The sequence below is a fragment of the Lontra canadensis genome, unplaced genomic scaffold (assembly GCF_010015895.1).
Source record: "Lontra canadensis isolate GAN:19392208 unplaced genomic scaffold, GSC_riverotter_1.0 scaffold48, whole genome shotgun sequence".
Taxonomy (NCBI): domain Eukaryota; kingdom Metazoa; phylum Chordata; class Mammalia; order Carnivora; family Mustelidae; genus Lontra; species Lontra canadensis.
Window position 1 is genome coordinate 8,190,456 of NW_022631042.1, and position 25,918 is coordinate 8,216,373.

Genomic DNA, 25,918 nt, shown 5'->3' on the forward strand with positions numbered 1-25,918 from the left:
TCATTAGCTTATAGTTTTAACTGAGGATTTTCACTTTTAGCATTAATTGAAAATTAGAATTCTGAGAAATTAAAATTACTTCAGTTAATTACTAGATGAGACAGATAGAGACCAGATTCAGGCAGAGGTATTATGAGGATATTCAGGAAAGAGTATTTTCTGACTCATGACATCATTCTACCCAAAAGAATTTTTATCTATAACACTCTTTAAAATCTTGTTTCAAGAAATGAGAAATTGAGAATCCAAGCTGGTTTAAAGACAGACATGAAGGGGGTAGAATAAAATGATTACATGACTCCATAAGTGCCTTTCATTTTGATTATTCTTACATATCATCTTATTCATACTAACTTCTCTGGTCCTTTAAATCCTTTTCTCTTTTTCATCAACTTCCTGTGACTCCTTTCTTATTTTTTAAAATCACTTTGTGATATATTATACCCTGCAAATTAAAATCTTAGAACACCTAGACCAAGCCACATGGACTGAACAACTCACATACATGTAACCAAAATTGCCAGGAGTCTCTCTCTCTAAAGCAGGACACATTAGCAATAACCAACTGGTTGGACTTAATGGCAGAGCTGACCTGCAGTAACTAGTTGTCTTTTACCCTCCTAAATTTTAAATTCAATCAATCATCTTCTTTAAAAATCAAAAAAGGTAAGTATGGGAACACAGATTCTACAGGAGCAATTCTGCTCTAACTTGATAATTCAGAATGACTGAGTTTAATTCAATCAAAACTTATTTTTAAAATGTGCAACGATTTTAATGACACTGTATGCTTTTTAGTGAAACAATAACCCAAACTAATAAAGAATAGGTACTGATATGTTTTAATGATTATTCTGGCAGTATTTTGTTTTCACATACAAAAGAATGCACTAAATTCTCTTTAAAAAGGACTCTATTTTTATGTCAAGATGACAAGAATATAGACATGGAAATGTATGTCCCACAATTTTAAAATAAGGGAAAATAAATAATGCATATGCAAAACAACAAATCAGAAATGCATGTCAGTCCTTGGCCTACGTAGGTTTGATGCAATCCCAGCATGGTACTCAAAAGCTCCAGACTTAAAAAGACTCAGAAAGTCTAATAAATCTTGTAGGGAAGCAGTGACTAAAAGTGGAAAAGCTTTTTGAAGGCTGAGGTACTTGTAAATAGCAATACTTATAAATACTTGAAAATAATTCTAAAAAACGGCAGTGGTGGTGAGGTATAATCCTATAAAAAGGATAAAGATGGCTTATTTTATTGGAGAGTTCATTTTCCCCCCCAAAGATTTGATGGGTTAGAGGAAGAACAGCTTTCACTGTAATAGAATGTGTGATCTTAACTTTTTTTTTTTTTTAAACTAGATAAATGTCACTTTCAATTACAAGCAATTAAATGTCTCTCCAGAGGGGACATCAGTTTTCCTTTTCAGAGGACATATTTTGTTTTAAAAACTACCAGACAGACCTTTCAGTTACATGAGCAAATAGACCACTTTCTTGAAAAACAGTGTTGGGGGTGCCATGAACCTAAATACGGGTATTTTACCTGGTCATGGCTCTGCTTAATAATGCACATGCCATTAACAAATTAGCCTTAAGTATAAATTCAGACTGAATTGTGTCTGAAATTATCAGTTTCTTGGGATGTGTGTGTGGCACATCAAGGGCCTCCTGAAATCAGGGTGGTGGCAGGATGCCAGAAGGGACAGGGAAGGAATTCTAAAGGCCCCTTCTGATCTAAAGCCTCATTTAATTGCACAATGAAATCTGTCAAGATAGATCAGAACACCTGCGGCTGAGGTCAAGCTATTCTCCTGTAAGAAACAATCTTCTGGTTAGTCGACACAGAGCAAGAAAAGAAGTGAAACTTTAAGACCCATCTGCTCAAGACTAAGGGTCAGGGATGAAGGATAACTTGCAGAGCTGTGCTAACAAAATTAAAAGCAAATAACTCAACAAATGTTCTAAAGGTTCTGGTTCTATTCTACCTCTGACACAGACACTTGGCAGATCTGACTAAATCTCTAAACTTGAAACTGTTTCTTTTTTTTATTTCTTCTACATAAAATTAAATCACAAAGCTGAGTTCAATTATAGTTCTCTGCAAAATCTCAGGACAAAAAATTTCCTTATTTTTTAAATGCCATACAAAAGAGTAAGGAATCTCAGCAATAACATTTGCCTAAGAGAACAGAAATTTTAATCAGATAATATATTCTTCAACTAGGAAAAGAATATTATGTAATATGTTGGCTACTTCCATAATTCGGCAACTCCTAATGATTTTCCCCTGCCCCCAACAATGCCTCCACTATTTGGGTGTCTAGAAAAGTGCCCAACATTCTATGGAGACAAAAGGACATACAGGATATATATATAAATAATGCTTTTTTAGTAGACAGACCTACAAATACCAAGGCAAAGAGTGTATAAGTAGTACTACGGTTTTCCATCCCATTCTTCATAACCGATGATCTGCTTCAAGGAGGGAAAAACATTGCTTCTCTCTTATTATGAGAGAAGACTCTGAAATCCTGATTTACATTTGATGTGCAGGCAACAGCTTGGTACATATTAAGAAAGTTCATTCTCTGGTGCCTGGCTATGGTAAGCAATCTTAACACTTTGGTTCTTGATCCCACAGATGCCATGGACACCTTAAGCCTCTTAAGCCTCAGTGTCCTCTTACCCCAACCAGAGCTGACCTCTTTTTTTTTTTTTAAAACCTGGTCCTAGACCCAACACTTTGCCCTCTATAAATTAATCCTGCATCTTCAACAGCAGGTCTGACAATCCTATATTGATCTCTTAGAATACTTTCCATAATGACAGAAAGGACAATTCTAAATTTCCTTCCCACAGGTTTTAATTCCTAAGTACTATAAGTATTACCTCTTCCGGCGAACATCTAGCCAACTACTTCAACTACTAAGATTGAAGCTATAAGATGCAAATATCTTTATTTGCTATCTTCTCTATCTCTAGTATCTGTTTTCTCATCAATTATTTCTAGTATTTTCTTTCCTCCTATTTTTACAAATGAACTTTGCACCTTTACAAAAGTTAAGGCTGATTAAAAGCAAACCGAATAAATAAATAAATAAATAAATAATTGGGGGAAAAGCATCCTGAAAGTGGTAAAAAAAAAAATTTTAAGGAAAAAATGAGAAGTAATTAAGATATTATAGTAATATCAAGTGAACTGAAATTCAATTAAATGAATACTATAGATATTTTCTGACCTGAAGACTATCATAAAAGGAAAATGTATATGGTATAAATCTGAAATTAATGTAGCTAATGTTACATTAAATATACATGTATGGGAGGAGGCGTGAGGGAATAGAAGATTGGTAAATGGAGAAAAGCCTGTCTTTGTTCAGGATTCTACCAGAATCAGGCTTCCAAGAAAAAAAAAAATTTGTAATTAATATGATGGTATCAAGAGTACAAATGTTAAAACCTAGACAATTAGATGGTGAAATGGGAAACACATCTCACTATGGAACTCTAGAAAAGAAACATCTGAAAAACAATTTGAAAAGCTACTCTTAGGTGATCTGATTACCTCTTAGGTCATCACATTCATAACAGCAGTGGCTCAAATATCAAGAGGCTAAAGAGAAGGTGTCTTGCTTCAAAAAGGTTTAATTAGATTAAGTGCTTAGATAAAAAATTTAGAGTTCACAAATAAATATAAGCAGGGCAAATGGAGGCCCAGATTTGGACACATATTTTAAGCACCTCATTTCCTCAGCAAATGAACAGAAAGACCATAATACTATATATCAAAATCCTAATTTTTCCTACTTTTATCATGCTCAGTTTCTTTTTTTGGAATCTCATTTCAGAAACAATGAAAAGCAAGCTATTAATTCTCACAAACATCAAATTTATTTTATTTTATTTTAAGATTTTATTTATTTATTTTACAGAGGGAGAGAGAGAGATCACAAGTAGGCGGAGAGACAGGCAGAGAGAGAGAGAGAGGAGGAAGCAGATTCCCCAATGAGCAGAGAGCCCGATGTGGGGCTCGATCCCAGGACCCTGGGATCATGACCTGAGCCGAAGGCAGAGGCTTTAACCCACTGAGCCATCCAGGCGCCCACAAACATCAAATTTAATTCAAAAAGTAAACACAGAGTTCAAATCCCTTCCTAGCTTGGCCCACTCAATAAACATCAGAGGCCAATCGTATACTAGGACAAATGTAGTCCACCTTTGGTAGCAAGAGTGTATGTTAAAAAGCATGACAAGGATACAAAAGCTCAAGAATTTCTTGAGACAACTTCATCCAAATAAATAAATAAATAAGAAGAGAGAGATGCCCATGACCTTGCTGATTTTTCCCATCTCTAAAGTGACAGTAAATACATTCTATTTTTTCTGTGACTATTTTTTTGTACATCTATCATCAACTACAAGACCCTTATAGGTAAATGTCATATTGCTTTTACACTTAGAACAAGTCTCATATTTTAATAGTGATTTAATAGCTATACAACTAAAGATAATTTTTAACCTTGAGTCCTTTTTTTTTTCTTTTTATAAAAATAGAAGTTATCAATCAGAAAATACCCTTTGTTATATTTGGAGTGTTGGTTTTTAATCTTTTGTTCCCTCATTGCCTTAGTTGATCAGCCTTTAATGTTTGCTGAGAAGAGTAGAAAAGACCAAACCGTGCGAGAGAAGTGGATTTTCATCCTGCCTCTATCATGACCAGTCTTACGGTCTTGGCAAGATTCTTGACCTCTGAGCATCTGTAAAATGGGGACAACAAACCATATTTCATAGAACTAGAATGTAAAAAGGGTGATGTCTGATATATAGTTGGTGCTCTTTAAATATTAGCTCTTTCCCTTCTTGTTAAGTCAGTCCCTACAAGCCTTAATACCACATTTAAAAAAAAAAGATTTTTATTTATTTATTTGAAAGAGAGAGAGAATGAGAGAGAGCATGAGAGGGGAGAAGGTCAGAGGGAGAAGCAGACTCACCATGGAGATGGGAACCCAATGCAGGACTCAATCCCAGGACTCTGGGATCATGATGTGAGCCAAAGGCAGTCGCTTAACCAACTGAGCCACCCAGGTGCCCTTAATACCTCATTTTTAAGTTGATAAGGTTGACCTATACTTAAATTAATTTTTTATAACAATATTCACTAATGATGATTTGGATGGCCACAATATTTGAAGGTATGAGTATGGGGACAGAAAAGACTCATTACTACTATGAAAAAAAGGACAAACCAATAAAAGCAGCTAGAAATACCTGAGCAAAAGGTGCAAAGAAGAAAACAAAAATAATGTGTGTGGAGATAAATGTAATTTTCTTAATTAAAACCAATGTTATACTTTATTTTAAAGAACTGCTCACAGTTTATAAATGAAAACAGGGCTGTCAGCACCCAAAACCTAATGTGCCCAGACACCTAAATTATGTAACTTTCATTTCAACGAGTTTGATAAAAAAGAGAAATTGAAGTGTTGAACAATATAATAAAATTAAAGTTACCGAACAAAACAATGACTCTGAGAATAAGATATCCAATGAAAGAAAACTTATTAAAGAATCTATAGCCCCCCAAATTATGCTGCCACAGCAGATATTTTGAAATCAGATATAGTACCTCCACTCACATCACTAAACCATACTAAAGAAACTATTAGTATCACTCTCAACTATTAGAACTATTGATTAGCTTTGAGATAAATCCCACCTAGCATTAGTAGAAACTAATTCTTTAGACTTTTTTTAAAATTTTTAATTCCAAAGTATAGCCCTCCCAGTTTATCAAATAGGTTTTCACTGTTCTTTGCTCATAACTACTGCCTTACAAACAGATTTCTCTATTGAATGCCTGGCATATAACTTTGCAACTGCTTATAAGGCAGTCCTTATAACTGCTCCTGAAGAGCCCTGTTTCTAACCTACTATCCTGAAAGCAATTCCCCTTACTTCTCCATTTATATGGTCTCCTATTCTATTCTCTTGTTTCTTCACAATGTCCTATTTTAATTAACATACTGCCCAATGTTTGCGATTGCCCATCATGTGCATGCACACGTACCCATACCTATCGAAGTCTGACACTCAGGTGACTTTAATGATGAGGAACAAATGAGGAAGTTGAATCACTTAATTATATGATATGAACTATGAACAAGGATGATGTCAGACAAAAAGGTATGGTCTGAGGACATGGCAAGAGCCAGTTAACTCTTTTGAATGTATAACAACTACCGAATTATTTTACCAAATCTTTAATTCTTCTGAATCATTTTCTTAGAACTCTAAAAAACATGAAAAGCCAAATCATAGAAGCCGTTTAATCTAACTATTAAAACATTCTTCTACAATTCTAGTGTTATTTGGGGGGGGTGAGGACATGGGTAAGTATTAAAAGTTAAGATATCTTTTTTTTTTTTTTAAAGATTTTATTCATTTCATTTGACAAGAGACCACAAGCAGGCAGAGAGGCAGGCAGAGAGAGAGAGGAGGAAGCAGGCTCCCTGCAGAGGAGAGAGCCCGATGCGGGGCTCGATCCCAGGACCCCGGGACCATGACCCGAGCCGAAGGCAGAGGCTTTAACCCACTGAGCCACCCAGGTGCCCCAAAAGTTAAGATATCTTAACTGGAGAAATCTAAATCATGAAATAAATATAAATAATTATAAGCAAAGAGTTTCTTTGTAGCCTCTTTGCTTCAACCGTCCTTCATTTCTTCTATTAGTTTCTAGCAGAGTCATATAATCAAACGTGTTAACTACAGAAAAGAAAAGCTGCTTGAGTAAAAATATAAAACTTTTAAAAAGGTTAAAATCTTTTTTGGTGGGGGGAAGAATACAATTTTTCAAGAAAGAAAACATTTCTAGAATCCAATCAGTTTTAAAATATATATCTAACTAGCCTCTGACATTCTGACAGAAACACTGAAGTCTGAAAACATATTATCATCTGCAAATACTAAAATCTAGATAATTAGCACAGATTCCATTAAGTATAAGTAATAATAGTTAAAGCCACTTAAAAATCTGCCCACATATTCTATCAATTTATGCATTATCTAGAAACACACCCTTTCCTGCATTAACCCTAAGAAGTGCATCACAGGTCACATACATATAATCAAATCATGATTCACGACCAAGTTCCTATTGCCTAGGGAGAACCAGTTAATGATAGAGTAAAACACTGACTCAAGTTTGGAAAAATGCCTTGAAGAGTATTCTTTAATTCAACAAAAAGAAACGATTATGGTAGAATCTGCCTCTAAGAAGTTACAGGTCCAAAGAAAAATATTCAGAGATTTAGTTATAATCCAAAGCAGAATCAAGTAAGCACTACTGTATTATATGTAAGTGAGAGATGGTCTGAAAAACAGCAGTATTTGTGAAGTAAAAGATACAAGATTGGGAAAGTTACTGAATATGCCAACATGGGAAAAAGACAGAGATGACAATTTCTAGCTTAAGTACCTAGGACGGCAGTGGTATCATTAAACATGACAAGAATAAAAACAGATTTGAGGGGTGCCTGGGTGGCTCAGTGGGTTATGCTTCTGCCTTCAGCTCAGGTCATGATCTCAGGGTACTGGGATTGAGCCTCGCATTGGACTCTCTGCTCAGCGGGGAGCCTGCTTCCCCCTCTCTCTCTCTCTTTGCCTGCCTCTCTGCCTGCTAGTGATCTCTGTCAAATAAATAAATAAAATCTTAAAAAAAAAAAAAAAAAAAGGCTGCTGGAGCTCTAAGCCAGCTAGGAATCAGGGTTAGAGTCAGAGAGTTGGGAAGGTATAGAAAACTGGAACTTATGAGCAAAAACTAGGTGTGTGGACAATTTGTGGTTAATGATAATCCAGGGAAGTAGAACAGCCTCAGGAGATCAAGAACATCATTTTTTTAAAGAAAGGTAAGTATCACCTGGAGGGGAGATGTATCAAAGTCAGGTAAGGAAACTTTAGAAGACTTTTTCAGAATGGAAGGAAGAAAAGTGGGACAATACATTATAATAAAAGCCAAAGGAGAAAAGAGTTTCAAAAAGAAGGTAAAATAAGAAGAGCTGGAAATAACTGAAATGTTCTGAGGCAGTTAGGTAGGTAGTTCATGTTAAATAATCTTGAGCTCATTTAAATAGGAGGCAAAGTCATTAGCCAGGATATGGAAGCCTAGATGCTGGAGAATGGGGGACAATAAAAAAGGTCAGGGAGAACCATAGTTTCAACTAGAGGGTTAGATTAGGGATACCACCAAGAGCAGACATGGCTGAGCTGGTATTAGAAGCAGTCTACTGGGTAATGTTTGTATTTTTCCTTTTACCACCAAGACCAGGATCAGGAGGGGAAGAATCAAACACACGCACGCACACCGGGCCACCAAATACCTACAGTATACGAGGCATAATGCTATGTACCTGGCAAGGCCCCTCAGGAAATCTTCTATTTTCCCTTGGCCTTGCCCTTTCCCCTGCCTTGCCGCAACAATTTAGGGCTAAAGTCATTAAAAAGGGCAAAACAAACCATGGAGGCCCCAAGCAGAGTGTGACAGTGTCTGACATATGGATGGGCTAGATGTGAGGTTATCAGCCCTCGTGGGGTATAAAGGGAAGCCTTGTGAGCTATGGGGACTCAGAGCCCGAGCAGGGTGAGAAAGATGACCACATTTTGGGGTAACCCAGCACAGACAGGGAGCTGAAACCTATGCATGGTGATGAGAACATTCAATTGCAGAATATACTAATGTGGGTGTCAGAGCCCAAGAAAAGATGAAGAGGTCTAAAATAAAAAGTCTGAACCGGATGAAAAGGGTATCCATATACAGAATGGAATGGCAGCTGAGACAGGAGACTGGTTACATATGTGGAGACTGTGGTCTCGATAGCCTGAAAATGTTCACCCCTGTTTATTCAGAAATCTCTACCTATAAAGCTATTAAAGAAATAAGTTCAATGACGTGAATGCTGTATGTAAACAGGGGAAGGGTTTAAAAAATTATGGCTTATTTATACAATAAAGTACTACGCTTATTAAAATTATGTTTTAAAAGGATATTCAGTGATGTGAGAAAATACTTCTGGTAGGTTACATGAAAACGGGGTAACAGAAAACTAAATACACTCTGTTTGGGGCCCCTTCTGCCACAAGAGTCCATTTGGAATGTTGTTGTTTTCTGGGACACTTGGTATGCATTTTAGCATCTTGGTTCTTTAACTCATTTTCCCCCTTATATCCTAGGATGTAGGAATCTATCTGCCCTTCTATAGTAACAGACTTTGACAGTTTTTTTATTAAGTTATAACGTTTTTAAAAATTAAGGTGTAACTTCTTGGATGAAATTTTTATTCTATAACTCATAGGAAAAAACCATGTTTACTTTCATAATGATGGTTAATTAAATTGATTTTGTGCAGCAGCAACTGGTTTCTTAATGGCTTGCCCTCTCACAGTACTTTTCCCTGAGAAAATGTATTGGAAAGCATCTAGCCCAATACCTAACACTTGATATTACTTCAATATTAGCTTTCATTTTCTCTTGATTTTTTAAAATTATTTTTATCACGATTTAAAAGTAATACATGCTGGGGCACCTGGGTAGTACAGTCAGTTAAGCATCTAATGCTTGGTTTCAGCCTGGTAATGATCTCATGGACATGGGATTGAGCTCCTCACTGGGCTTGGCACTTACTTAGCAGGAAGTCTGCTTAGAATTCTCCTCTCCCTTCTCCCTTTGCCCCTCCCGCCTTCTCTCTCTCAAATAAATAAATTTTTTAAAAAAATAGTATATATCTATTATAGGAAAAGTGAAAAATGCAGGTAACTGTAAAATCACACAACTGCCCTACTGTTAACCTTGTGATTTTCCCCAACCAAGTGTCCCAGAAAACAACAACATTCCAAATGGGACTCTTGTGGCAGAAGGGTAACTCAAACTGCATTAGGTGGTAATGGAAGGAATTCAAATGGTTCACACAGGAAAGCAGGGGAAGGGAGGAAAGGGAGACCAGTAAATGGCTACGTGGTGGAACTGGGAGAACTCCAAGTTCTGGAAGCCAAGGAGAGAAGGCCATCATCAGCTTTTAGCCCTCAGAGCAACCATCAGGGATTGGCCATATGAGAAAAAGAAGCAGACATGGACTGTCTCATCTAAAACCTATTCTCTGTACCCCCTCAGTTCCCATGAGAGGAAAAAGATTAATCTTCAGATCTATTTACTGGGTCTGATTTCAGGGGTCTCTCAATAATCCTCAAATGCCAAGCCCCCATCTTTAATAAGAACATAATCTTTGATTTAAGATTAAAAAGCAAATACCTAGTTGATTCCATACCTGTCTCTCATTTATACTTAAGTAAAATCATAAAATCACTAAGCATGAAGAACTGGGGACCTATTATTTGGTGAGGGGCGCTGCCAAGGGCTGGGTCTGTGTTATTGGATCCTGCGCACACCCCTCTTCCACAGTGATCCAAAGCCAGACAGCTGACTCATGCTGAGCCAATCAGATTCTTTCCCCATTCCAAATGTCAGATGAATGAAACAGAGACAGATGCCTAACACAGGAGAATAAAATTAAACAACAAAGCCCTATAGACAAGTTTCTAGAAATTCTGCTGCTAAGGGGCCCAACACATGCCTGGATTGCCTTTCCTTCCCAGGTGTTGGCTGTTGCTATTGGCGCAGTTGATGTGTGTAGTGAAAAGGAGAAGCAGAACACAGTGATGTTTTTTCCTGGCCCAACTTTAATGAGAACATTGCTGTTAATGCAAACCAACACCACTCTGCATAATTTAAGAAGATTGTTTATTTTCCAACTTGCTGGTACATGGCAGTACATTCTCAGTGGATTTATTAATCAAGGTACTGCCCAATTAATAACCTTTCCCAAGAAGTCATCTTGGCAAAGATAATTTAACTTCTGCTTTTCCACTTAACCTAACCTGGCATCATGAATTGTGAAGAACCCTGCTAATGAGGAAAAAAAGATCATTAGTAGCTTTTATTAATTATATGAAGTAATTCAAATGTGTCTTACTTCATGAATTAAACAGAGGATCAAAACACATTATCCAGGGTAAATACTAAAGTTCTATTTAATGAACGTGTAATATTAATCCCCAGGTTTTAAAACCAAACCCTTAAAATTTAACATCACTTAATAATTATTTGAATTTTTTATTAAATGTTATCTCAACAATTCCTTTATTAAATAAAAATTTAATCTTATTAAAAATAGTTAAAATAAATTATAAAACTATTTAAAATGGCTTTTTAAAAGCTATTTATTAACAGCTTAGTTAAAAAAATTAAGATTTCACTTCTTTAGCTTCTAAATCATTGAAACTCAGTGAAAGACCAAACACAAACTACTTTCTCTTCATTTTACAACTAACATTGTGGTTCTTATTTCATATATCAAACTCAAGGGGGGGAACCATCAAAACAGTATGAACTTCATCTTCCTACCTAGTCTAATGAAAGGTTCTGGCAATAACAGACGTCATAATTCACTTAGCTGAACAGCATCTATGAAAATTAATTTACTCGGTTAAATAACACTGGCCCAAACCAAGCTAGTCAGTATATGTACAAGACCACCAATAGACAAACTCATTCAAGCTAAAACAATGGTAGCATCGACAGTAATTGCTGCTTCGCTCATTCAACATTTGCTATCCCTCACAGGCTACAGCACAGGCAGGGAACGAGGCACAAAAGGCAAATTTAATGCCATCACCTACAACCATCTGAGAGCCCACAGCCAGGTGAGAAGAAATAGGTCAGGTTTGGAAATAACGTTGGGAGTGGAATCACTCATTATCAGTTAAGGAGGGTAGATTCTATAGCCCGTTGTAGCTAGGTTTAAATTTCTGGCTCTATTAGGTATTTTCTGCATGGCAGTAAGAAAACTATTAGACTTCACTGAATCTCAGTTTCCTTAGTTATAAAATCAGGATGATGGCAGGAATGCCGATTTCAAAGGGTTGTTGTGATGATTACACACATGTAAAGTACTTAGGAAAGTCAGTAGCACACAGTGAGTCCTCAATAAATGTAACCTGTTGTTTCTCACCCAGCACAACACTAGTGTCAGAGGAAGCTCTGGGCCAACCCCTTTACTTACACAAAGTCATTTAATCCTCGGAACAATCCCTGACATAAACAGTGTTATTCCAATTTTAAAGAAAATTAAGCAGATATAGAGAAGTTCTATAACTTGCCCCAAGTCACAAGAAAGCAGATGACAGAACCAGATTCAAACAAAAGATGTCTGGCCTCAAGGTCCTTGGTTTTTTTTGTTTGTTTTTGTTATTGTTTTTTGGGGTTTTTTTGTACCTGACTGATTTCTATGTTATTAAGACTCATAGAGTGTCTGTGTATGATACAAATACAAACTGATTAACATGAAAGGGAATGTTTATTTTAAAAGCTCTCAGACACTATGCTAGAACTTTCTCACAAACTATTCATAAATCAACAATTTCACTCCTATTTTAAAGATAAAGAAATGGAGTCTCAGAGAGATTGAAACAACTTGCCCATGATCAAACAGCCTTTAAGATATATAATTTGGATCCCATCTCCAGGCACAGATGCCCATAGGTTGGGTTTCCATTACACAGTGCTACCTTCCTAAGATAAATCTTAACTGTCTTTTCTCAAAATAACAGCAATCTGTAGAAACTGCTATATCTTAGTAGCAGAAACCATTTCAAACTATTTGTTTACAAAAGAATTAAGTAAACATACCACCTATTTCAGATATACCCATTCTTTCACTTGCCAAGATCTGTTTTTAATTAATCGCATGCCTAAGAATAGCTATCATTCTTTCTTTGTATTTGAGATTATAATTTAAAGTCCAACTTTATTACTTCTTGTGCATAGAGGAGGGTAAGGACCATCCTGCAAAAGTGGGAAAAGTCCCCACCAAGGCACTTCAGGTAGACTGAGGGGAAAAAAAAGAAAAGTAAACATTTCCTTAAAATGAATGTGTATATTTATAATGTCCTCTCAACTGAACCGTTTAACTATAACAAGTACTGGGCATGATTTAACCCAAAAATGTAACTTGTTTCAAAGTTCTGCCCAACTTGTAAATTCCTTAAACAGGGTTTCATCAGTCTAGTAAAACCAAGAGGAAAATTCCATAAATGTTTTACTGCATCAAACTGCAGATTAAATATTTACTTTACTATACCTTTTACTGCTTAACCTAAGAAGATGAAAAAAAGTATTTTTTGCCACGTGACATCTATTATTTGATATTTTTTCTTTGATATAACAGAAAGGGGAAAGAAAATTCCATGACTACTTCATCAATTATCATCACACTCTCAGGAAAATGAAGTAACATTTGATAATAATAGGTAAGATCAAGACAAAACAAAACAACAAAAACAAAATCCCTACAACTTAACTAGTCAATGGCAGATCTAAAGTAGGAAATAATCAGTAATCTGCCAACCAACTAAGATTGATTTTTGTGACAAGTAATCTCTTTTCCTTTTGATTTTACCTGAAGAGACTTAAATTTCATTTTATTTTTCTGAAGATTTATTTATTTGACAGAGAGAGATTGAGAGAGCATGAGAGCGGAGGTAAGAGGGAGAAGCAGATTTCCCGCAGAGCTAGGAGCCCGATGCAGGACTCGATCCCAGAACTCCGGGATCAAGACCTGAGCTGAAGGCAGTCGCTTAACCAACTGAGCCACCCAGGCGCCTAAGACCTCAATTTTAAATCACAATTCAAAGACTTTATTTCACAGGATGGAGTAGGAATCTTCTGGGAAACCAGTATTTCACACGGCAAAGACAATCACGCCAGTTTAAGTCTCTTCCAGGATTTCTAAAGCTACAGTAATTTCAAACTAAATTTACAATACCCAAAATAAAAAATCAATGAAAAGAAATAGCAATGCAATTAACCTATGAGACACTACTTCATACCTATTAAAGTGGCTATAACCAAAAGGCAGACAATAACATATTGGTAAGGACATGGAGACCCTCATACATTGCTTGTGGGAATGTAAAATGAAGCAGCCACTGCAGAAAAACGGTTTGACAGTTATGACCTAGTAATTCTACTTCTATTTAACCACCCAAAAGAAATGATAATATATGTTCATACAAAGATCTGTACATAAATGTTTATACTTGCATTACTCATAATAGTAAAAAACTAGAAACAATCCAAATGTCCATCAATTGTGAATAAACAAAAATGTGGCACAATGGGATTCTACTGGGCAATTCAAGAAGAACTGAAGTACTCAAACATGCTACAACTGAGGAGCCTGGAGCCTGATGCAGGGCTAGATCTCACAACCCTGAGAGCACCATCTGAGCCAACACCAAGAGTCGGATGCTTACCCTGGCACCCCAGTCAGAATTATAATTGGATACTTAAAACAAGTGAATTTTATGGCACTTATGTGTACATCAGTAAAACTGTTTCTAAAAAAAGGACTACCTGTATTTCTGTAAAATTTCTTCAAATAAAAATAACATGACAAGTGTTTAAAGGGAAATACACACACACACACACACACAAAGCACACACCTCGAAGACCTGAGATCCTAGGGGAATTGGAATGAAAAACATTTCTCCATCAGGTTTTGACTTGTAGCAGGCTTTTCATCTCTATATCCAGAAGACTGCTTCTGCTTTTTTTTATGGGGGGGGGGATGCATACGCTAGATTATTATTAATTGATTTTAATATTGGCCTAACATTAACTTGCTTATTAGTAAGAGCTACTTCCCAAAGGATGAGTTATTTATTTATTTAAGATTTTATTTATTTGACAGACAGATCACAAGAAGGCAGAGAGGCAGGCATGGGGGGAGGGGGAAGCAGGCTCCCCACTGAGCAGAGAGGCCCATGCGGGGCTCAATCCCAGGACCCTGAGATCATGACCTGAGCCAAAGGCAGAGGCTTAACCCACTAAGCCACCCAGGTGCCCCAGGATTTGAGATATTTAAACATTATTTAGTGTAAATTATAGTTCACTTCAACTGGGAAAATAAATATTAACATAAAGAAATTGTCAGGGCACCTGGCTGGCTCAGCTGGAGGAGTGTGCGATCTTGATCTCAGGGTCCCGAGTTCAAGCCCCACATCAGGAACAGAGATTACCAAAGATAAACTTTAAAATGGCTGCATTTGCAAACAGTTCCATTTTTGGAAAAGATTTTATTTATTCATTTGAGAGAGAGGGAGAGGACAGAGGGAAAGTGAGAGGGAGAAGCAGACCCCCCTGCTCACCCTCCCCCACCCCCACTGACCAGAGAGTCTGATGAGGGACACAATCCGAGAACCCTGGGATCATGACCTGAGCTGAAGGCAGAGGCTTAACTGACTGAGCCACCCAGGCATCTTTTTTTTTTTTTTTAAGTAGGCTCCATGCCCAGCATGAAGTCCAACACAGGACTTGAATTCACAACCCTGATATCAAGACCTGAGCTGAAATCAAGAGTCAGGATGCTTAAAGGACTGAAGCACATAAGCACCCCTTAATGGTCTGCATTTCTGTGCAGTTACTTTTGTTTGAGGTTACATAAATGAGGATTTTCCTTATAGGAATTTCTAATATATACCACCAAGTGAATTAAAAAGAGTCTTGTGCTAATTTGCATCATATAAAGACATCAACCAAAGATACTGTATATATCAGACTTAATATTTTACTCCATTTTTATTTGATTTTAAAAATCTAACAATATCAAACTATAGTCTATTGACTCCACAGTATTTGCTTTAAGAAAAATATCCTTCTTGGGGCGCCTGGGTGGCTCAGTGGGTTAAAGCCTCTGCCTTCGGCTCAGGTCATGATCCCAGGGTCCTGGGATCGAGCCCTACATCGGGTTCTCTGCTCCGCGGAGGGCCTGCTTCCTCCTCTCTCTCTGCCTGCCTCCCTGCCTGCTTGTGATCTCTCTCTCTGTCAAATGAATGAATAAAAAAAATCTTAAAAAAAAAAAAAAAGAAAAGGAAAAAAAAAAGAAAAATATCCTTCTATACTTAGAAACGAAAGCAATTTTTTAAAAAATGGAACCTAGTCCTATTACAAGACCAACTTAAAATACTACCCTCTTTACAAAAAAAAAATTAAATTGGAAAATCTATATTCACTCTAAAAGAATTTGTTTCTTTTTAAAAGCGGAAGAACTAATTAGTAGTAAGGGCACAGAATTAAATTCCTAGATTTAAATTCCAGACTCACCACTTACTAACTCAATGACTTGAGTCAAATTACTTTTACTTCTCCAGGTTTTCTCATTTATTATAGTAGAGAGAAATTTCTGAAGAAATATCCCGTTTTTTAGAAATCTCTCCCCTAACTTTTCTCCTTAAGAAATCATAAAACAAAATCTGTATCAGGAGTTTTGTTTGAGAAATAGTATGTGTAAACATGGGTAACTTGAAAATAAAAGTAAAAAAGTGTTGGTATTGGGTAATATTTTTTTTAAAGATTTTATTTATTTATTTATTTGACAGACAGAGATCACAAGTAGGCAGAGAGGCAGGCAGAGAGAGAGAGAGGAGGAAGCAAGCTCCCTGCAGAGGAGAGAGCCCGATGTAGGGCTCGATCCCAGGACCCTGGGATCATGACATGAGCCGAAAGCAGAGGCTTTAACCCACTGAGCCACCCAGGCGCCCCTTGGGTAATATTCTTTTATACCACCAAGATGTCAATAAGAGCTTATCTATCTCTAAATTAACCATGGACTGACTGGGACCCAGCCTGGATAGAAGGCCCACTTCTGGTCAATGAAAGATATTAGGGTCTCTGGTTTCTGGTCCCTTGTCAGTCAAGGCAATTAATATTGTTAATAATAGTAATAAAGAGTTAGCATTTATTATCAGGCACCAGACACATGTTCCATGTACTAACTCATTTAATCCTCCCAACTCTATAAAGTAGTTATTATTGTATCCCTATTGCATAGTTACAAAAAATTAAATTATACAAAGTTAAACATAAGTAGCAGAATACAGGAATTCAAATTCAGGTGACTGGCTCCACAACTGACCTAGTAATTACCTACCAGTATTTTCATTCACATCCTTACACAAAACCCACCTATGTTCTCTTGCCTCGGCTCTGATCGCTAAGGTGCCTGTGAAAGAAGGCATTTAACCCCTAAATACTGTCAGATACTTCTGTCTCTCTTGTTTCTCCCTGGCTCCCTTGCCAGGAGGGAAGCTATCAGACCCTGTTAAAAAAGCAAAACACAAAACTTCACAAAGTAAAACTTATTCAGCCCTAAAAATAGGAAAATAGTATTAATCACAGGGTAACTATGAGGATTCAATGTGCTAACACACACTGAGCTAAGAATAGTAACAGACACATAAAAGCTCAATAAAAGTTAGCCATTATGTCATTTGGACGAATTACCCAGTGCTTCCTTTTCCCTCATACTGCAGCATGAGACAAGGAAGGAACACATATTACCTTATTAACATTCTTTCAGTATTTATCATAGGATATACTCTGGTTTATTATTCTCAAACATAATCCTGACTAAACCTTGTGTACATAATACCAATCAAGATGACAGTACCTTCCTTGTTTACATATTTCTAACAGTGTATTATAAGTAGCATAAAAATGTGTATATTTTAAGTCAATTTCAATGTCGAGAGTATTAATATATGTTGTTTATTTAAGTACATTTATATTTTAGGAAATACCTAACATTACTGCTGTTTATTCTATCGTTTGAAATAAAAAATGAGACCATGAAATGGAACTAAATCATTCAAAATCAAATACATTAATTTGTTTGGCTTCCTTCCATTTAACTATATAGGATAACACTAAAATGGAGAAAAAACTTAAGATAAATTGCTTCTGGGTCCTTAGTCCAGATTCCCCAGAATAAGAATATAAGGGAGCTGGACCACCGTCATTGTTGGTCAAGAAAAGATATGCTGTGGGGTGCCTGGGTGATTCGGTTGGTTGGGCAGCCAACTCTTGATTTTGGCTCAGGTCATGACCTCGGGGTCCTGGGATGGAGCCCCACATTGGACTCCATGCTCAATCAGGAATCTGCTTGAGCGATTCTCTCCCTCTCCCTTTGCCCCTCCTCCCTGCCCCATGTGCGTGCATGCGTATGCACCCTCTCTCAAATTAATTAATAAAAAGAAAAAAATAAAAGATATGCTATAATTTTAAAAAACTGTTACAAGTCTGTCTACAGAAGTTACACCTCTAATCTTCAGTATGGAGATTTAGTAAAAACTGCAGAGGAAGAAATATTCACTTACAGTATTTGTTAAATTTGTAATGAACTATTATATTGACACTAAGACTGTAAAAAGTACCAATATTTGTCAAGTGCTTTGTGAAGGATTTGCAGTGTTACACTGTACAGACCAGTATTAACTTCTTATACTGATGGGACAACTGAGATTTTAAGAAGTGTCAGAAAGTCCTACACCTAGTATTTGGGGGTAGAAACCTAAGTTCTGATTTACAACTCCATGCCTTTTCCACTGCACCACACTGTTTTATGTAACTTGGCCAGCATTTTCCTAAGTATGTTCTATATACACTTAGGGGAAAAAAACTAAGTCTAGTAAATTGAGAAGTGATATCTTCCCTGTCTGCCTCATCAGTAGTAACACTACACGTATTTGTATAATAAAATCCTGAAATCCAAAACTGGTTTATCATTGTCTAGCTCAGTATCTCCCAAACGTTTTGACAACAAAATTCCTCTATTCTACTAACACCTACCAATATTATGTAGTACACACTTCGGGAAATGTTGCTATAGGTTAGAGCATTATGTTTATTATAACTTAATATAATAGATATTCAGCATAGGGACTATTTCACATATTACTACTAAAAAAATTAAGTTACCTGAGTAAGAGTCTAGCTTGATACATGGCACCTCCTAGGCACTCCAATATAATAATGAAGAACTACACGAACTAAATAGAAGTTTAATGTCAGTATGGTCTCCTGACAGCACTGTTACCCAAGCAGCAAACATTTACCAAATACCAACTATAAGGTAAGGCACTAGAATAATGGAGATACAAAAATAATGATTTCTACCCTTACAGATTAGCAGGAGGAAATTAATTATAATGCAAGTTGAGCAGACATAAACGTCAAAATACACAAAATACCACTGTAAAAGAGGTAGAAAAAAATGAATTTATAGAGCGAGCTCCCTGTAACTGCTTTTAGATGAAGCAGAATGAATTCAGTTTGTAACTCTCCCATCAACTCAGCATGTTTCTATCTACGATGGTAAAAAGGATCAAGAGCTCCCCATAGCTTTCCCTGTCTCTACGCAGAAAGGACTGCTCCCGTTTCAAATTTGTTTCTTTTAAGGAACACCAATATGACTAGAGACTCAGAAGCCACCTGAATAGGCTCCTAGTGGCAAGACAGAATAATCTGAGCATCAACAATTGCACCAGGATGAATCACATCAAGTATCTTTAGGCCCAGAATTCACAATGATAATTAAAAACAAACAAATGGGGCGCCTGGGTGGCTCAGTGGGTTAAAGCCTCTGCCTTCCGCTCAGGTCATGATCCCGGTGTCCTGGGATCAAGCCCCACATCAGGCTCTCTGCTCGGCTGCCTCTCTCCTACTTGTGATCTCTGTCAAATAAATAAAATCTTTAAAAAACAAACAAACAAAATAGCAGTGTTGATATTTGAAGGGTGGTAGGTGACTACCACATTACTTTGTACACTAGTAAAAAGAGAAAGAATCAAGGTTAAAAAAAAAAAAGAATACTTCACGACTGCCATGAACAGAGAGCACATCCAACTTTTGTAGAGGAGCACTAGCTTGGGACCTAATCCAGTCTCCACCGCATTATGAAAGATATCCTCAAGGAAGAAGACTAGCTTTGAGTTTTAAGTACCAAGCTGAGTTAGATTAAACACACACACACACACACACACACACACCAGAGAGAAGGAAAGAAAAAGTAGACGTGGGCATCCCAAGCAGGAAGGTGAAAAACAGCATGGGGAGACGTCAAAAAGTTGTCTCTGGTGGAGGACGGAGTTAGTGAATAAAAACTAAAGGCTGCATGAGACTAGAAAGCTAATTGAAATTAGATTTCTTAAAAAAAATTCCTTACTGGCCTTGTGAAGAAAGTTGGGAGTTTCTACCACCCATGAGAAGAAGTCTTAGAAGAGTATAATTCAGTAGGTAAAGATAAGGTCAAACTTTATTTAAGACAAACCACCCTGGTGGTTGCGAGGAGAAAGTATTTAACTGCAATAAGAAGAAAACAATGAAGGAACGGAGATCATAGCAAATCCGAAAAATATTTCGGAGATAAAAGTAGTGACACAACAGTGACTGGAAAAACAAATCTAGATGAAACTTTATGTGACTTCCCACAGTGCTTTAAAAATAATTCTATTGTAGCATTTACCATAATGTATAATAGTTATTTGCATTTTGGTTCCCCCATGATGCAGAGTTGTATTAAGATAAGTATGCAGTGTCTAATACATAGTAAGTCTACCACAAATGTTATTTAAGTATAGAGAGATGCAAATTTTACCAGGAAATTTTATTTCTGGAGAAAGAAAGTCCTGGTAATGATAAAAGTCTTTAATTCTAAAAGTCAAACTGTACTGGTAAAACTAAATGTACTGAATTTTCCCTAGATGAAGTCAATATAAGGCTTCACCTAGCAATTTCCTTAGTTTTCTAGTAAATAAAAATAAATCATATAACAAAGTGTTGCAGTATCCATAAAGCAGTAAGTAAAAATATATCCTCCTGTCTACCATTTTGAGTTGGAAAAATAAGACCTCATCTTCTCATTTCCTAAAGTTCTAAAGAATTAAATTTTAATAAGGTCACCTGACCGACCTTCTCTTTATAATACTGTCCTGTACCTGGTTACAGCCACACACCAACCCATTTCTCCATAAAGAAGATAAGCCAGAAGTCTTTACTGGTATTTCTAATCCCATCATGGAGAGAGGTGGGGAAGACATTAAAGACAGAAAGCAAACCAAAGTAAGGGTAAGACTGCTCTTTAAATGAACAAGTATAACACATCCATTTAATAACGATATTAATTTTAGGCAAAAATTTGAATGAGAAATGTTTAACTTGTATACTTTCTCCAGCATTTTATTCTTTTTTAAAATTTTCAAAATTATTTATTTGACAGATAGAGATCACAAGTAGGCAGAGAGGCAGGCAGAAAGAGAGGGAGAGGAGGAAGCAGGCTCCCTGCTGAGCAGAGAGCCCGATGTGGGGCTCGATCCCAGAACCCTGGGATCATGACCTGAGCCGAAGGCAGAGGCTTTAACCCACTGAGCCACCTAGGCGCCCCTTCAGCATTTTATTCTTAGGAATCAATCCTTGGTACTGAATTAACAGCTTTCATTTGAATAACTCTTCAGGCCATATGGCAAAGAGCAATTTAGCTTCTAAGTTACTCTGTTAAACAAAATTTATAAATGTTATTCTTTGTGGAACTATAAACATACAGCAGGTTAACACCAGTGTTTTAGACACTCAGGCCTTTTCAAAGCTGGTACATTTGCCTAATTTTAGGCAGCCAGTGGCAACCTACCAACTTATTTTACCACTGTGTCTGTTACCATGGTTAAAGATAAACTGACTGTAAGATATTTGGAATATAACTGGCAAACATTATAACCTTGACTAACATTTCTATTTTAAATCTATTCATCAGAAAGTGAAAATGGTTAGAAACTAGTTTTCCAGTATGTCATAAAATAATTTTCTTCCTAACTCCCAAGAGGTATACTAAGCTTTATCCATTAAAAACTTCAACTCTTGTCAAATAACATCGTTTTTTGGATTTTCTCATACCTGTGTAAAAAATATTTTAATTATTGGACCCTGTATTTGGCAACTGCTGCAGGCAAATAGACGTCTCCTCTTAATGGAATAACTTATTCCATTTATCGAGAAGAAAAATGTTTATATAGTCATGGTATCTCAACATGGTAAAAAGGTGTTGCAAAAACTTCAAAAATAGGTAAAATAATTTTCTACAGAAAGTGTTTTTTGTGAAACCAGTACTTTTATACTCAGGAGTACTGAATATAGGTCCCTTTGGAGTCTGTAAACATTACTGGGTAGCAACCCAGAAGGATACTACTAGGGAACAGTGCAAGGTTTTTTGTTTTTGTTTTTGTTTTTCTATTTTTTCCATTTTCTTTACTCATGGGAGTTGAATTGGCTATCACAATTAAGTATAGGTTCTACTCATTCAAAAACTGAAGTTCTTATAACTCATGGTACAGCTGACAAGATCTTAGACTAGATTTAAAAAACCAAACCTTGTTTCCTTATCTCATAGTGTCCTCATCTAGAAACCCAAAATATTAGAATGGTTACTTTCTAAGGTCCTTTCCCTCTCTACATTTCTGATTTCTTGGTAAGAAGTTAGATTCTAGCACAAGGCAACCTCAGGGATAGTCTCAGGTGAACAGACCCGACAGGATGGGAGGGAATGGGAGGAGAGGGAGAGGAGGGGAGGGGAGAGGGAGAGGAGGGGAGGGGAGAGGGAGGGAAGGTTTCTCAACCATTTAAGGATCTGTCTGAAAAATCCATTCACTGGAGTACTTGAATTTTTACCCAAATTGAAATACCTTGAGCCTTCCCTCAGATTTTTGCTTCAGGGCAATGTAATTAATTTACCTACAATTCTCTTACTTGATTAAACAAAAAATGGAGATAAGTCCATGGAAAATGAAAATTCACAGCAAAGGAAGAGAGATAAATCACAATGCCTTCAAGTACAAAGCTGTAATTAATAGACAAAAACAACCACTGCTCAGGAAAATATTAGAAAAGGCCATTTCTATTCCATTTGCAGTGAAAGTTAAAGAACTTTTGAAAAGAGTCAAAAATAAAACAAAGTTTGGTCATTTAAAGAAAGATACCCAAAATTCACCAAATAGTGCAGTGTGTGTTTGCAAATACTATGTAAAGTTAGGTGGTATTAAACTTAAGAAACTGGGGGCACCTGGGTGGCTCAGTGGGTTAAGCCTCTGACTTCAGCTCAGTTAATTATCTCAGGGTCCTGGGATCGAGTCCCACATCAGGCTCTCTGTTCGGCGGGGAGCCTGCTTCCCCTCTCTCTAGGCCTAATTGTGATTTCTCTCTCTCTCTAATAAATAAAAATCTTTAAAAATTAAAAAAAAAAAAGTTTTAAACTTAAGAAACTGTACCTGTCCTTCTATTTATTTAATCTATCTTTTTAAATTTTTTATTTTTTGGGTGGATGGGATTAACATTTAATCATTTTTATTAACATATAATGTATTAATTAATTAATTAATTAATTACAGGTCTGTGATTCATCAGTCTTACACCATTCACAGCACTCACCATAGCACAAACCACTCCCACTGTCCATCGCCCAGCCACCTTATCCCTCCCACCCGACCCCACACTCCAGCAACCCTCAGTTTGTTTCCTGAAACCAACAGCCTCTTAAAGTTAGTCTCCTTTTCTGGTTTCGTCTTGCTTCATTTTTCCCTATGATCCTCTGTCTTGTTTCTCAAATTCCTCATATCAGTGAGATCATTTGATAATTGCCCCTCTCTGACTGACTTTTTTCACTTAGCATAATACCCTCTAGTTTCATCCATGTTGTTGCAAATGCCATGATTTCATGTTTTTTAATGGATGCATAATACTCCATTGTGTGTGTATGTATGTATGTATACATACATGTGTATATATATACACACATATATACATACATGTATATATACATATATATACAAATACATGTATATATATACATATATATAACATATATAAATGTTCAATTTAGAAGAACTACTAACCAAAACCTTTAGTTATCCAAATATATTATTATTAAGATTTTATTTATTTATTTGACAGAGAGATCACAAGCAGGCAGAGAGACAGGCAGAGAGAGAGGGGTAAGCAGGCTCCCCGCTGAGCAGAGAGCCCGATGTGGGGCTTGATCCCAGGACCCTGAGATCATGACCTGAGCTGAAGGCAGAGGCTTTAACCCACTGAGCCAGCCAGGTGCCCCTATCCAAATATATTATTAATGACAACACTCCATATTTAGTGAAAGAGAACAGAGGGCAGAGGAATTGCTATTCAGCAATATTTACTGAACACCTACTATATACCAACAATGTACTTGGTGTTAGTATGTCATCTCATCTAATTATCATAGTGATCTTTAAGGATTCTTATCTCAATAATATAGACAAATTAAGCTCAGTAAAGCTAAGAAACTAACTCAAGGGGAGCAAATATAAATTAAATGAGTTAACCTATAATCTCTCAGGAAAGCCAAATATGTCCTCCAGCACATAATCAGCCTAATGTGTTCTACATATTTAGCCCCAAATACAAACACCTAAAGCATCAAAGAGATAGATGGTTGTTCAAATGTCTATAGCAATTATGGGAAAAAAATAGAAAAAAATATGTTCTCACACATTTGATTCATTAAGAGTTTTAATTTTCCAAACTTCACACTTTAACTCAACTGCTACAATTCTTTGTCTGGAACAAGAGATTAATATTTTATACACATTTAAATATTTACTTTTACATACAGTACTGTTTGTTCTAATAGAAACAATTGGTATTTTATGAGACAGTCAAAAATGTATCAACAAGTAGATCTGGGCACATGGGTAGCTAAGTCAATGGGCGTACGCCTTCGGCTGGGGTCATGATCCTGGGGTCCTGGGATTAAGCCCTGCATCAGGCTCCCTGCTCCGTGGGAAGCCTGCTTCCCCCTCTCCCACTCACTCTCCTTGTGTTCCCTCTCTTGCTGTCTCTCTTTCTGTCAAATAAATAAAATCTTTTAAAAAAACAAAAAAAAGTAGATCTGACAACCCTCAAGGACTAGAACATTGAGAAATATACACTGGGGTGTCATTTACATGCACTTTTTTAAAGGGAAAGAATACTATTATTATTTATATTAAGACACTAATCCTCATATAATTAGATTAAATAAAGACCATAAATATCTATGTATTTAGTAAGAACTAGAAGCACAAAATTGTGCCTAATTTTATTACAAACTTATTCCTTAACATTACATATAGAAGAGCTAAGTAAATCACAACCTTAACTTTTAAGCATATGAAGAAAATATGAGGATCCTAATCTTCTTTTATTCAATTCAATACTCATGGTCTAGGATAAAGCTATCCAGAAGGACATAAAGCTACACATCTCCACACGGCATACACTCAAACCAATCCAATCACATGCTTCAGACATACTTCCGTAGTGGGGAAAACAACATCCCACAAAAATTCATGTCTGCCCAGGACCTTGGAATGTTACCTCATTTGGAAACAGGGTCTTTGCAGATGTAATTGGTTAAGGATCTCAAGATGAGATCTTCCTGGATTTAGAGTGGAACTAAATCCACTGACTGATGTCCTTATAAGTAGAGTGAAGAAGGCAACATGTAGCTGGGGGCAGAGACTGGAATGATGCATCAGAAAGCCAAGGAACACCAAGGATTGTGCTCATCAGAAACCAAAGAGATGCATGGGGCAGTTTCTCCCTCAAGCCTCCCTGGAGAGGGAACCAACCTTGCTGACATCTGATTTTGGACCTGTGGCCTCCTGAACTGTGAAAAAATTTAATTTCTGTTGTTTTAAGCAACCTAGTTTGTGGTCCTGTGTTACAAAAGCCCCAGACAACTTATACAACTTCTTATAATATCTTCTTGCTATAACCACTAAGTTAAGTCATTTCATTATCACAATAAATACAACCATAAAAATAGAAATGGAAGCACTCTGCCAAATAAATGCTATTTAACTGTGTGATGGTACTACCATCATCACTGTCATTACTGATGTTAAATCAATAGATATGTATATATGACACTAATCATCTTTTTAAAACAAGATGTATACT

At 36.6% G+C, this 25,918-nt stretch overlaps 1 protein-coding gene across 7 annotated transcripts in view; it reads right to left on the reverse strand.

Moving 5' to 3' along the window:
- PHTF2 (putative homeodomain transcription factor 2) overlaps nt 1–25,918 on the reverse strand; it is a 119,971-nt gene that overhangs the window by 56,103 nt on the left and 37,950 nt on the right. The gene's annotated exons all lie outside the window — the stretch shown is intronic.